Below are 15,558 nucleotides of genomic sequence, written 5' to 3' on the forward strand. Positions count from 1 at the left end.
TGCAGAGAAACGTTTAGAAAATTGGGCCGCGGCTGGCGCAAGAAATGATTAATGTGAAATCAATCAGAGGCACTTTTCTCTTGGAGTGGACTGAGCAGATGATGAATATAATGCTCAGGAAGATGCACAATGTTAACTTGTAGAAATTTCCGACCAGGTGCTTGGCTCACAGTGAGACACCTCTATACCGAACTACTGACTCCCTCGCAGTTTCAAGAACGCGATGAGCACGTGAAAAGCCGGTTGCCCCATTTCAACATTATTTTATTTATTTTTCATCTGCCCAAACTAATGTCCTAGCACGGATGAATATGCAGGTACCCATGACAACGCGTGCCCACGACAGAGTTACAAGCGAAGGCTCGGTCATCTGCAGTTACGCACGAGAAATATTCGGGAGATCCCGCGGTCTTGAGAAAAAATTGGCTGTGGTTTAGCTCTGGTTAACCCTAGTTGAATTTCGAAAGCTTCGTTTCCTCGGCACGTCGTCTACGCAGCGTCTAATTCCGACGCTCTCGAAAACTTAAACCGGTCTCTTCCGCAGTTGAAGAGCGGGACGTGGCACAACTTGTTCTAGCCGCATCTTCGTTAGGACGCTTCTCGAGTCGTGCGGCGCGTTTTTCTGGCGTCTATTGAGCGCGTTGTCTCTTCCTCGCTTCGTTCGGTCGCTGTTGCGTCTCTTTCGTGCTCTCCTTAACGATTACAAAACACTGAGGTGAAGCGCGCATATATATATATATATATATATATATATATATATATATATATATATATATATATATATATATATATATATATATATATATATATATATATATATATATATATATATATATATATATATATATATATATATATATATATATATATATATATATATATATATATAACCCGGCGAGGCGACACTTCCTCTCCGTCGGCCCCAGCGGAGCGCATCTGGTGGAGCGAGCGGCGACGGCAGCAGCGTTGACGGCGGCGCCATCTGTTAGAGCGCGGCTGCGGCGTTGCTAGGCAACGGCGGCTCAAGGTCGGCCACGGCATACGGCATACGGCTCGACGAGCAGAAATGGCTCACTCGTTTTTCATTGGCCAAGTCAATATTTTTAGTCTTGTATGCTCAAATTTTGTGTCTACTGATATTGCTAAAAGCAAGTCTGTTGCAAGCGCAGAGGTGCGCGCGCACGCACGCACGTACGCGCGCCACACACGCACACATATGTGCGGGCGGACATGACCGTGTCACAAGGGGGCCCAAAAGCGTTCATTGCTATCGCCGTCACAAAAAGGAAAGGGTGCCCCCCTTGATTATGCATGTAACTAGAATATATTGCTGAAACAGCAGGACTGCGTTCTGGAAGGAAACAGCGTCGCTGTTTTGTTTTGTTTTTTCCAGGATGTCACAGCAAAAAAATCCACTTAATCTGAGCCGAACCCATTTTGGCGTACGCCCAACTGAACGTTATCGTTGAGGAGATTTTTAGAAAAAAAATGGCAGTAAGGTTGACTTATGTTGCGTATTATCTCTCGATTTGCGGCCGGAAAACAATGATGGCTTCAAACAACTACATTCCCCTGTGGCGCAATCAATGTTCAGAGCGTCGGAATATGTTCGGCATGTAACGTCAGCCTTTAGTGATACCTTTAGCGCTCTCCCCAGACACTGCCCAATACTTCGAATGCTGCTTCGACCATATGTTCCAGTATGCAATTCGTATTTAGCCTCCGGCCACGTATCCCTGCAGGAAGTTGTAGATATTAAGATTAAGCATCGCCGAACCCGGCGCCTAGCACCGATGCATGCGCGGGTTTCGTCGAACGTCAACAACTGAGGCCGCAATCGTACACACAATGGTTTATCTGGAGTTTTTCTTGCGTGATTTGGCAGAATTAAACAGCTGAGGCGCCATCAGTAACGAGAATCTCGCTCATTTTTCATTCATGGTCATCAATGATTAACCACGGCTCTATTGCTGGTACATACCTTGGTTACGTCGCCTCGAGCCTCTTTGTTTACGCGAGCCCTGAAAATTTTTGTATCTGCTCACCAAAACATAAACTGTCGCCATTCTGGTGGACAGCCGCTAACACCTAAGTAATTTAGTTTTTAGCATTTGAGTCCAATTTGGTTGTGTGTCCACTTCACTCATTAAATGGAGATCTTTTCCCTAGTATACCAAATTCGTCTCTTTTTAAAGCCGGATACTGGCAATCTCAGGTGAAATGTGCGGCCACGAAGAGTGGGAGAGCAACTGCTATCCGCATATGCAGTAGGCGTCTTATGACCACTCATTGCTGAATATGATTGCCTTTCCCTTCTTTGCGACGTGTATAGGTCGTTCATTCCGACAGCTGCCGGAGCAGAAGTTTGTATATGACTGGGCAATAAGCTACCTGCGGGAGCAGGAGTTGTCTCCTCGTTTTTAATTGCCCTGGACTTGGTGGGACACAACGACTCGAAAAATGTTCCGAATGTTCACCGCTCAACCATCGCTTGCTTGCGTTTTGACCGCACATCAGAATGATCTTCCTGGAGCGAACAGTTTAGGTACCGTAACCGCTTCGCTTCGTGTCTCAGCGAAGAAAATTAGGTAAGGGCTCTGCGGTTTTCCTTATTGAAGGTAACGAGTAAAATCTTCCAGGCGTTTTGCTCGTCAGAAGACGCGAAGAAGTGCGCTGTTGTCCCTAACTCATTTGACAACGACTTGGCGCCCTTTCAGTACCTAGTCTACGAAGGCGTTTTATCAAAGGCGCATTCAGGACCCCGGATAATCTGTCGACCAGTTCGTCTCCGCTCTGCGTATGCTACCAGGACGCTACAACTACGGCAATTCCCAAGAACCCAAGGTCTGCGAGCCGTTCGCAGTGGGCCTCCGGGTAGCAGCCGGAAAGGCTACAAGTGGATGCAAGCCTGGCAGTTGTCAGCGTTCAGGCGAGAGCTAGCCTAGATCAGACAGTGCACAGACAGCAGCAAAAATTGCTAGAAGCGGGCGACTAGATATCCGCTGCAGTGACCGACAGCATCGATGCCTTCAGAAAAAAACCAGCTCAAGGCAAAGTACCGTCTAACCACGCAATGCTTTGATGACCAAAGCAACCAGTGAGACAGAGAGCGACCATGTCACCGTTAAGTGTTGCACCCCAGGACTTCTTGCCCAGCAGTACGTCAACCATTAATCAATGCGCCGTCTCAGCCAAGGCGACCATGGTGCAGCCAAGCATGTTTTACTAAACGGCGCTGTCAGGTTATCAGTTTTCTGCGCGTATTGGTTTGACTCCATCTGCTCCATTTTCCTGGCTGGCTCACCACAGACGGTTAGCTTCAGCTTGCTTGTGTTTCTGACGGCCTTCTTCTTTGACCTCCAGCACTCGTTTAGATGGCGTTTGAATGCCGACTGGCTCTGCTTACTCTGTCTTATGCCAATGTGCAACGCTGCCAATATGCAAAGCAGGGGTGCCCGGCTGAAGCTATGGAGGAGGCTTTCATGCCAGTGCGGCCACTTTTTCAGTCACCTCGCAACTTCGCGAACCTGAGGAAGCAGCTCGTTGACATGGGGTGAAAAGCTGCGCCTCGTGTTGGGCTACCTTATCTCATTTCCTGAGTCAACGCACTGTTAAGGCAATAGCCTTTAATGGCCCATACTCGAGTCCGTCCGTCACATTTTAGGTCACGTGTCCTAGGTCCACATGACCTTAAGATCACGTGACCTTGTGATGTCACGTGATCTCTCTGCCACGCTCGCGCCAGCTGCTCTTCTCCTCTGTCATAAAATGAATTCAAGAGCGGCAAATTCAAATCAGTGCAATGAGTCGCAAACGGCTTTCGCCTTCCCGCAGTTAAGAGATATCTAAGTGCCTCAAACGAATTTCTTTCTTCTCATGTTTTGCAATCTTCACCAGCTAGCCAACTATTGTGCTCGCAGTATCTTTTCGCTTCTCAACAAGCTCTTGAGTTTTCGCCCTGCCTTCTGGACAGTCCTAGGACAGATCGTGTCTCTTGCGCTTTTCCGTTCCAGGCGTAGTAATAAGGGGGCAGGTTTCATGAAAACGTACTTGACATGGGATAGCTGTGTCGTGTACTTGGCACCGTGGGAACACTATCGTGCATAAGACATACCTGTGCATGGTTCCCGTGAAACAACAATCTACAAAAAACTAGTGAGAGGGTATACAAATGTATGTTCGCAAAAAGAAGCAGTATTAGCAGAATTGTACATTTAAAACTTACACATCTAAAGAATGATACCGGAGTGGTAGCGACAAACTAATCAGCGTTAATTACGTAGAGGTCAGCGAAAAAAAAACAGTAAGAAACAGCAAGAGAACCGGTATACCACATTAAACTAAGCATTAGGAGTCAATGCAAAGTAGGCAACAAACAACAAATTAAATTTTAATGGGAGGTGCGGGGTTCGATTCTCAGTGCTGCCGCGTACCAATCGGTGATACAATAGGTACAAGCTTTCACCTGGTCTTGTGTTCGGGTTACCTGAGGTAAAATGTTTGAGAAATGGGTGTTTGACCCCATCTTGAGTAGTTTCAAACACCTCCTGCCATGGCACTCTTTGGCCCCAGATGCCCTTGAGCCATAAAACATTACAATCAGCATCAATTAAATATTATTCTTTGCAGTATGGGAATAAAAGATTCACTACACCACAAACCTACTGCTCAAAGTTAGCATTAAGTATGGCCAATAAAAGCACGTACCGATATTTTTCGGTTGCTTACCGGGTAACGAGCGAAAGCAATGGGATTAAGAAATAAACGCCCGTGAGTTTGAGTGAGTGGGAAAGCACACGACGTCAATCCCACTTTGCTATCCAGGAGCCGTCAAGAATTTCACCTGAATAATGAGATGGCGCAAAGCGCTGTACGGTTGGGAAAAGACAGTAGTAGCATATACTTTGTGCATTATTGTTATCCAATAAAGTGTAAAAGCATGCCAGTTCTAACCGAAAGCAGGCCACACATTGACGAGCAAATGATCTTCAAGCTTCACCTAACGAAAATGAGCAAGTACAGTCTAATGCGATTTGAAGGTGATTACTTCAGTGTTAACGTACTGGGATGAAACTGCTCTGAGACGGTTTATTTTCGCAGGAAGGCTGCAACAAATAAATCACTTAGCTATGCGATGAATTCCTGTATCATGCACCTCATATATCTTCGGAACATGATAGCCTTCAAATCGCGCTGGACTCCACACATATGGTGGCATATGCCGCTGTTGAGCATGCGTATGACGCCAGTAAACTATAATATCGTTTCTAGGGAACGCGGGAGCAAATCTTAAACGCGGTAGCAGCATGCTCAGCAATAGTTTGGCAGCGCCTGTACGTTGTGCTCCTGGAGCCGCATTTTGCAGCGAGTCGTTTCGTTTCTGCTTCAATTCTTCAGTTGACATTGGTCGCTGCTCCCGATGACGCAGGCCGTTGAGGATGGTGTCACGCTGTCCGTGGAAGCAACACGAAAAAGATTCCTCTTACTTGCGTAAATTCGGCTCGCCCTCATGTCCCTTCTCACTGGTGGGCCAATGCCGACTCCGGCGAATGACAAAGCCCGACGTCGGGTTTACCACGCCTGTCCAGATTTTCCGACAGCTAGCCACCTCGCTGGAAATAAGCTGTGCCGTGGTTGTGCGGCGAATTGGCTCAGCTGTCGCAACATGAATGTTCCTAGAATTCTCCGTGCAGCGGATCATTCAAAGCACAAGTCAAGCAGGCAGCTTCTCTACCGCAGGAATAAACCTTGTGCAAGCATTTCTAGCTCATTTGGCCTTGAATACTGTCGTAATCGCTGTTATGCGGTTGAAGCAAAAAACCTTTAGCCGTAAGTCTTTTGAACAAGACTGCGCCTTATGGCGATAACTATACGCCTCTGTATTCATTGTAGCACAGATGGGAAAATCCTCGAAAGAGAATGAAATTGAAGCATAGCACCGCAAGTTTCCTGCGGGGCGTTAACGGTTTCCTTCTTCTTAAAACGCGATTACAACGGCGACGCGATAACGGTCAAAAGAAAAAAAATGAGATGGTAGTTACATCACTTGGCGTATCGGCAATTCTCTTGAGCGCGACTATAGAAAGACGTGTCTTCTTTTCACGCCCACTTATTGCGGGCGGGCGGCACAAGAAAGAATGTGATAATGCGCAAAAAGTGGATATTAGTTGAGGCCACCTTGGGCAACAACCTATAGCAAAGGACGCTTGCACTGCACCGCGCTTTGTGCGTTCTCATGTACAGCTATTGTTTCTAGTTAAGGGGGTAATGTTTTTAAGGCGTGTCGTAGGGCTCTTGCACTTCCATTGGAAGTCCTAACCTTCAGTGAGGTGAGGAGGCTTTTGGAGAGCTTCGGATGCATAAGGGGAACGCCTGTGTGGCAGAAATGTGAACCGCCCTAGGCTCTCAACTTTCGGCAAAGGCTGTTCATGCTGTTGACCATTCTGCGACAGCACCTCGTCATGCTCTGCCTGCTGCTTACAATTCATTAAAGTATTTTTATGCTGTTGGTTACAATGTCGCTGCACTTATTTCAAGGGGGATTCGATAGAAGTCCGGGTATTCTTCTAGGCTGTCATCTTTCGCCTTTCGCTATCACCTTCCAAGCTCACCGGAATAATACATACAACATAGCTTCCCACCTCTGCAGCCATGCATGCACTAAACGATATGCGTGGCTGTGTTACACTGTCAGTTTGGACCCTAGCAGCACAGTGCATCGGACTAATATTGGAAATGTGCTGGAAAAGGCTGGTACTCTATAGAACCGATCTTTGCCTCCACATTTCCATTATTAAACACATTTCCAATATTTCCAATATGTTCTGTGCGGCTTGGGAAATGGATGGGTGCCCCTCCAATGTCCAAGTGAGCTTTAATCTACATTGTCACACAGACAAGATGTTCTCCCGGTTGCTGTGTTCAAACGATAATTGGCGCGTGCCCACTGATAGGCATTCACAAACACACAGGCGACGACTGACAAATGCTCAAGAACGCAAAAAAAATCCAGATTGGGAGAATCAAATTAAGAACAAATCGGTGAGATGGGTGACTGAAAATGGAAAGAGGGCTGTATGAGCAGTTTTGAATGGCTTGGTTAGGGATGTTGTTTGTGCATCAGCAGATGGAAGTTTGAATTCTGAGAAATTTAAGGATGGGAGTCGTTTCGTTTCTAAAACGTAGCTTTGAATGGCGAAGAACAAATTTCTGTTTCTGTGCCCAAGCGTAGATAGATAGATAGATAGATAAAGAGGAGGAGGGAAAGACAGGGATGTTAACCAGAAAGGGGTTCCCTGCACTGGGGAAGAGGGATTAGAAGGCTAAAAGGAGAAAGAGAGAAGAGGAAAACGGCATAACACACACACACACACGCACAACGCTGCCACAATTTGTCACTCAATCCAGTCGCTCTCAAGTAGGCAAAGAGTGCCTTGTAGAAGTACCAAGAAAAAGAACGACCTCAATAGAGAAACTGAGACCGAGCTTTTGAAAGGCGTGTTCTTGCAGGCGATCTCCGTAAAGAGTAGAACCTGCGGCAGAGCAACAAAAAATTTATGCATCTTTTCGTGTTGAGCGCAGAACGCATACGAAGGGGGTCTCCCAATTAAGCTCATGTCCTCTTCCGAAGATATCTTCAACTCCTTCATGCTCCTACTACATCTGCTTTTACACCCAAGCCTATCTGTAGAACATGGATAATCAAATGGTTTAAATTCACCCTCCGCCGTTGAATGCCTAGTCCTTCATAGGCCACCTCCGGCTTCGTGACATTAAAACCTGTGCATTATCGCTATCTGCAGTCGTACCTGCTTGGCCATGCTATGATGATACTACAACCATGCAGCTTGTCAGACGAGTTTCGGCTGCTGAATTTTTTTTTGTATTCTGCTTAGGAAATGGATGTAGACCTGCCAGGCTTACTGAGCTGTAACAATGCCAGTAATGATGGAAATTACTTCTGTACTTAATGGAGTCGAACACGCTTCCTTAGGCTGATAAGCATGCATTTTTACAGCTGTTAGTTTCAACGATATTGTGAAATTATATGCACAAAAATACCTTAGGCATTTTGTCTTATAAGGAAATAAGCAGTGGAAGACACATGTATGGAATAGAACATGTCTCGGTTCCATAGAAGCAAACTGCTACTTATTGGTGACCTAAACCTGGCAGGCGTTAATTAGGAGCGTTTTTAATCCCTTCCTGAAAACACCAATAATTTAAACAGTGTACATAACATGATGTTAACACATAACCATATTTCAAATAGTTCAGGAACCGACACGTGTACAAGGAACTAGCAGATCTGTACTGGATCTTGTATTTTTGCCTAGAGGATTACCTGAATACACTGTAGAAGTTGTGTGAGGCATCTCTGACCACCTGCTTGGCAGCGTTCGCTTACTCAGCGTCGCTTGTACTCAATCAAACAACCCTGGGAAACGTCGTTCTTTCCAAGACTATACTCACGTGCAGGTGATGCATCCTTTATAGAACATTTGAAACATGCCTTATCGATTTGAATGATTGAATGATAATGCTTTTAATACGCTTTGGCGCCGCTTTAAAGATGTGTGCCACTACTGTATAGGTAAGTTTGTGCCGAGCAAACGTAAACTTGTTCTTAGACAAACGCCGTAGATGACGCGTGAACTAATCCACTTAAAGCGAAAGATGAAAAGGTTAAAGAAACGGCACTTGCATTTAGGTCATTAAAAGTATTTAAAAAAAGGCCTTGCACGCGCAGTACACTGTTCGAAAGAACACTATTTTTTTCCAGTGGTGACAAATTTCCTTGTAGAGGAACCAGAAAAATTTTGGTATTAATAAGCGAAAAGAAGAAACCCGTGTCGCAAATTTTTCTTGATTATTTATGTAGTTACCGATCACGGGGGTATTGCACATCACTTCAATGACTACTTTCACAGTGTGTTTCAATTCAATAACACAGTGTTCCACCCGTGTGATGTAAATTTTATTTCATAACCTGGCGTAGTTTCTATGCTACTAAATTTAAAAACTAAATCATCATGTGGTCCCGACAACTTTCCTAACGTGTTTCTTAAGCGATATTCTGAATCTGTTGCAAAGTTTCTAGTTAATATATTTCATACCTAATTACTTCATTGACAATTACCGAGCGACTGGAACATTGCCAGGATTGTGCCAATACACACATTATTACACCGCACATAATTACAGAATTACCATCCAATATAGCTCTCATCATCATATTGCAAACTAACCGAACATATTATTGCCAACCAGATTAATGAATTTTTGGATGCGCACGCAGTCTGCTCTAATTTACAGCACGGGTTTAGAACAGAATTCTCAACATTTACACAACTAGTGACAGTAATACATTCACTCGCTTCATGTCTGGATAAGAACGGTCAGATTGATGCAATATTTCTTGACTTCCGCAAAGCTTTCGATGGAGTTCCCCATGGCAAACTAACATTAAAACTCAGGCGCATTGGCCTTCCGGAAATTTTAATAATGTTAATATAAAACTATTTCACCAATCGCTGCCAGTATGTAGCAGTTAATGAGCAGCAATCAGGTCGCCTTCCGGTCGGCTCTGGCGTTCCCCAAAAAAGGGTGCTGGGGCCATTATTGTTTTTAATATATATTAATGACATTATTACTGAGCTTGATCCGAATGTGGAAATCAGGTTGTTTGCGGATGATTGTGCGCTTTTTCAATTAATGACTTCAATTAACGACCAAATTCATCTTAACTCATCTCTTTCTCATATTTTTAATGGTGTGAAACGTGGGATATGAAACTTCTCTGATAAGACCGTCTTTCTTCTCTTCTCTCGCAAAAAAGCTCCGCTTTCTTTTAACGACAAGCTAGGTTTGTCACCTTTGCTGGAAGAGACTAAATATAAGCATTTGGGTGTCACACCTAGTAATACATGATCATGGAATTTACATATAGGTCACATCTGCTCTTCCGCATTCCGTAAACTATACTTTTTAAGGAATAAGCTTAAAAATTCTCCCCCTAGCGTAAAATTACTTGCTCATAATTCACTAATTAGACCGAAACTTGAATATGCAATCGTTGTCTGGGACACGTTTACTAAACACGATATCACCCTCCTAGCAAAAGGTGCAGAGAAAAGCTGTAAGGTTTACTTACTCCAATGTTTCCCCGTATGACTCATCCTCTGAAATAATAAATGTTAATGGTATTCAATGTCTTAAAATGTGAAGAAAAAATTTACGTTTAGAATTTGTTTCCTTGCTTTGGAATCAAGACCTCGCTATTAACCCTTCTCTATATCTGTCGCTTTCAACGTCGAGGCATACACGCCACCATTATCCTAATTCTCTGACGTCGTATTTTGCACGAACAAATTTATTGAAGTTTTCATTTCTTCCTCGCACTGTAACCGCCTGGAATGATTCTTTATTGCATTTAGTCACTCTTTCACGTTTATTAACTTTGTTATAATTGTTTTGCCTGCCATTGAACCCACCCTGCTTGGACCCCTAAATGGCTTGCAGTATTGAATAAAGAAAGAAAGAAAGAGAGAAAGAAAGAGAGACATAAATAAATAAAGAAAGAAAGAAAGAAGGAAGGAAGGAAGGAAGAAAGGAAGGAAGGAAGGAAGGAAGGAAGGAAGGAAGGAAGGAAGGAAGGAAGGAAGGAAGGAAGGAAGGAAGGAAGGAAGGAAGGAAGGAAGGAAGGAAGGAAGGAAGGAAGGAAAGAAAGAAACAAATAAGTACATTTTGTTAGATTTATGACTGCAGTATCACTGCTTATCTCTGAGGGCGCAACTTATTATTGTGTCCTCTTTTTCTTTCTGCTACAATCCCACATGCTCTGTGACCTGAAAACGTAAGCAAAGATGGCTTTTAGGCCGCTTTTTTATAAATAACAAAACATTTGAGACAACCACACAATATGCGGCGAGTTTCAGAGTTAACTACTCGCCTAACCCGCTTTCTACGGTTTTTTGTCATGTCACGCGGTTAAGCGCATAGCTCCCACGAAAACATATATTTTAGAGTGTGTTGCTCGCCATACATGCAAAGCCGAATCCAACGACTCGCAAATGCCCGGGCAGCGACATCAGACAGCGACGCCGAACGAATTAGGCTGCATGATCCTCGCGCACTTTACGATGCTGAGCCGTTATCTTCTCACAGCTTAGAGGATGCTGTCAACGTTGAAGCATTCATGACGGTGTTTGATTCTGCATCGTAATGTATGCTTAGCACTTACATTCGTGTTTAGGGCTACCCTCATGAAGTCCGCCGTGCCAGGCTGATCGCCGCCTCCGATAAGAGTTCTGAACTCGAGATCTCACTGACGATAAAGGCAACCACCTGTGTGGAAAACTGTCTCTGCTGTCTCTTCTTTTTCGGAGTAAGCTTTGAGGCACACACCTCACAGCGACGGTTCCGAGCGATTCATCTTCTTTTTCGGAGTAAGCTTTGAGGCACACACCTCACAGCGACGGTTCCGAGCGATTCAGCGACGGCGCGCCCGTGCGGCAAGGCCCACGCCCACAGGCAAGGCACACGTGATGTTGACATCTTGAAAATACGAGGGTTTGGAAAATGCATAACGCTCGTATGTCACAATAGCAGCTGGCACTGAAATAGCGCTTCTTCAAAACAGCACCGGATGGCAATTGAAAATTTACACGAATATTTTACGATAATGATTCAAATATCAGAAAACATTGCACGTCCAGGCATTTAGAGTCAAAGGAAAAGCGATAAAACACATATTTACTTCACTGTGTTGGAGGAAAAAACACGCACTGAAACACCTGTGGAGTATGGACTGCCCAATAGTCAGTAACCGAGTAAATTATAGGTTTCTTTGCTCTGCAGCTGCTCTTATCTCGTCCTTTGTGATGACTGCAGCATAATACCCAACGAAGAACTGCGCGCAAACGGCGTGCCTTTCGCAGTCATATCCCAGTGTAGCAACCCACGGTATCGCAAATGCCAAATGCCGGACGCCGGGTTTCGTTGCTGATGATCAATATAAGGCATAACACTTTAAAAAAAAAACGCGCCGGCGAAATCGAATTTATAGACGCATTAGGAAAGCCAGCTGCCTCTAAAGCACCATTCACCTGTCACTACCAAATCCCATCGCTACAGGTGAGGGCTGCCCACTCATACATTGCCACCCTTCCAACTTTCCACTCTCAAGAAGCACTAAGCATTGCCAACGTACCTAACCTTACCCATCTTTAACATCCAGAAAGATTCTGTCGAAAAATGTGAATCCGCGACTTAGACTAAAAGCGCTATTCGTGCAAAAGCATCAAAGTAGCCATTGAGAGCAAATCGAGCTTGTTTTCTAGAGTTCTCGCATAAGATCCGCGTGATCGACCCATAACTTTTCCCCTCGAGTGAGACACAGAGGTTAGCACTAAGCAACGTCTTCTAATAACTTAGAGTCGACCGCAAGTTACGGGTTTCGTTTCTTCTGGAACTAGTAAACTCTATCCTCCACCTCCAAAGTGCCTCCTCCACCTATGGTTGCACTCCTTGAAGTGTTCTGGCCGGCCCTACTTCTGCAAAGCGAACTTTATGGCACAAGGCACTGGTTTGGGCGAGTTATTGAGCATCAAAGGCGTAAGCTCCTCATCTGAAACTTGTGCGCATACAAAGTGTTCTGGTGTTTCGAACTCACCCCTTGACAGGGGTCATAGTTGGAAGCAAACATGCAGAAATCTGTGTGCCAAATGGCCTTACCGATGTTTTTCATATCTGCAACAATAACTGAAATAAAACTGTAAAAAATTTAGACTGGGAGGTAAAAAGAAATCATGCGCTCCATACGCGCCAAGACGAGCGCAGAGATAAACGTGTGAATAGTCAATAAGACGTGGAACACACCTTCCTAGTTTTGCCTAAAAGGGGTTAAAAAGTTAGCTTAGCCTAAGGGAGCCCCAGTTCTCCTTTTGACATGATTTTGTCATGATGTCAGGCGCGTTTGTATGCTCGCTAGTAGGGTTTGTAATCCGCGCTTTTCTGGCTGTTATAACAGACGGGAATCACAAAGGGAACAAGGGAGAAAAAATCTCAGGATGCCTGCCTTGTTGGCAAGCAACCTTACGTTTTCTCTTCCTTGTTCGCTTTGTGATTGTCAAGAACCATCTGACCAAACTATCTCTACCATATCAGACGGAAAGGCATTTGAATGAGTGAATCATTCTCAAGGTGATTTCATATATGAAATTCGTAGAAAATGCAGTCAATATTTGTTTCCTCAATTTCAGCCAACCCTGTGCCTAAAGAGTAATCCATGCAATCTTTGTCATGATAGATATCTCAAACCACGTTGCTGATTCGGAAATATTAAAAAGTCAGATTACATCACCGCTAACCGCTTTCAACTTCTCCACAATTTCAACCTAAAACCAACAATTCAATAACTGGCTAATCATGCCGGCTAAGTATTCGTTTTTATAATACACTTAACCACGAAAATATCCCACCCCCCACCCTCCTGTTCGCCTCAAGATGTGCCCTTGGTATTTGGTTACACCGCGGATTCACGCCCTTTGACTCTTGAACCGGGCCAACCTGGCCTTCAGAGTCTCCCGGATAACACGGAGTCTTGCGTCGTCAGCCACGGTAGCACCTGTAAACACTGGACCCGTTCTATCTTCCATCGCAGAGGCAAGCGTGAAACTGACTTGTTAAACTGACGAAAATATACCCCGTGCCATATAATCCTCGTGCACACAGTGCTGCCCGCATATTTCACGAATTTTGTAATAAGGGAATGCTTACTGTCATTCAGCAAAGCGCAGCCATACGGCTGCAAAGGAAATCTATACAGCTTTCTCAGAAACTTCGCAGTTAAAGAGAAATTCGGCTTGGTCCGGGGTTCGAACCTGAGACCACCGCTTCATCGGAGCAGTCGCTCTACTAACTGAGCTAACCGGGACGGCAAGCTTATGTTAGGGCGAGAGAGAATTGAACAATAGCTCGAAGAGGGAACAGTGTTGGTCAAATGTTTGGGGAATCCTCGAAGGCGGAGTAGATTTGTTATAAGGGAGTAATTAATCAATTTCATCCACGCAAGCGCAGCCGCACGGCTACAAAGAATTGAAATATAGCAATTTTTATTCAAACATTTCAAACGCTCGCTATGAAATCAGCATATCTTTATTAGACGCACATTTCCAACATAACGTTCACCATGCGCCTGAAAGATTTGGAAGGTAGCTTCTATTCAATGCGTGTAGTTTTATGGAAGCGCCCATAAGCTTCAGGCAAATAAAATTGTTTAGATAGAATCTATGACCTCTAGTACAGCTCCCATTCAAATATACACCTCGTATATTGTTATGTTTGTGGAATATACTTTCCTTTTGTGTGCAATGCCCATTCCGTAGTGTGGCAGTTTTGCTTATAGGCATAAGCCCCGTCATAAGACCTTATAATTACTAAGCAGACAGAAACCCTCTGCCACATGCTGGACAGGTAGCGGTTTTTTACGGGTGATTTACTGTGCGCGCGAAACAAGCAAAATTCTTTTTGCACACTAGCGGGGTTATAGCCACAGACACTACTTCGCACACGTTGCTTGAGCAATAAGATAAGAAGCAAGCTGGAAGGTTGAACGGCCGCTCCCCTTAATGACACACGTTACGGAAACAAGCTTTGGCCTTATCGGTAGGCTGCTTTGAAATAGCCAAAAGCGATAAGAATTGCGCTGTCGCAGCTGATAGTGTAGACAAACGCCTTAGCTATATAGGTTATTGCGCACGGATCCGGGATCATGTCCCTATTCATTTTGCTTTCGGCTTCAAGCCTTAGTTGCAAGTGGGCCGTAAAGAGCGGATGTTTAATTATAAGTGCAATCTCTAAACACTCTGAACAATTTCTGTGTAACGATATGAAAGCTGCAGACCAAGTTTGATCAATAGGGTCCTACACTATCTTGTCAAATGGTGTTGCAAATACCATGAACCTGACTGATAGACGATTCAATGATATGGGTATATGGCGAACAGGGGGCCATTCGACGATTTCCGTGGAATATAAAAGTTTCAAGAAGCAAGGTCAAGAGATATTTCATTATGCGCGCTTTCAAGACCCACACGAATTAAGCAGGTCACAATTGCGACGATTCTCAGAATCAAGGTAACTACGTTCATAACCACGCCTCAGATGTCTCTTAGTTACGCAGACTGCTGAAAATTTCTTATGGGTGCAAGCTCGCAAATGGGTTACCAGTTATCTATTGTTATGCTTTGAAGATATTAATCATTTTTTTCTGTACATGTTGTTTTTCTCTCACCGTTTATCGCGCTTCACGCACATTGTATATAAACGGGGCACCTCTGCCCAGAGTTTCATCGCCTGCTTGGTCTGAGCACGCAGGCTGCTGATCATACTGGAATCGCTCGACAGTCAGCCAGCCTGAAACCAGTCGTTTAAGGTAAGCAATTCCAGCATATATTTTATCATGTCTACCCAAGTAGTGTGAGCGAACCTGAAGTCTTCACGGAATTGTTTAGAACGATACCTCGAGGTTAGTACAAAGGTACTAACAATTAGCAC

This window comes from Amblyomma americanum, chromosome 5 (assembly GCF_052857255.1).
Source record: "Amblyomma americanum isolate KBUSLIRL-KWMA chromosome 5, ASM5285725v1, whole genome shotgun sequence".
NCBI lineage: Eukaryota > Metazoa > Arthropoda > Arachnida > Ixodida > Ixodidae > Amblyomma > Amblyomma americanum.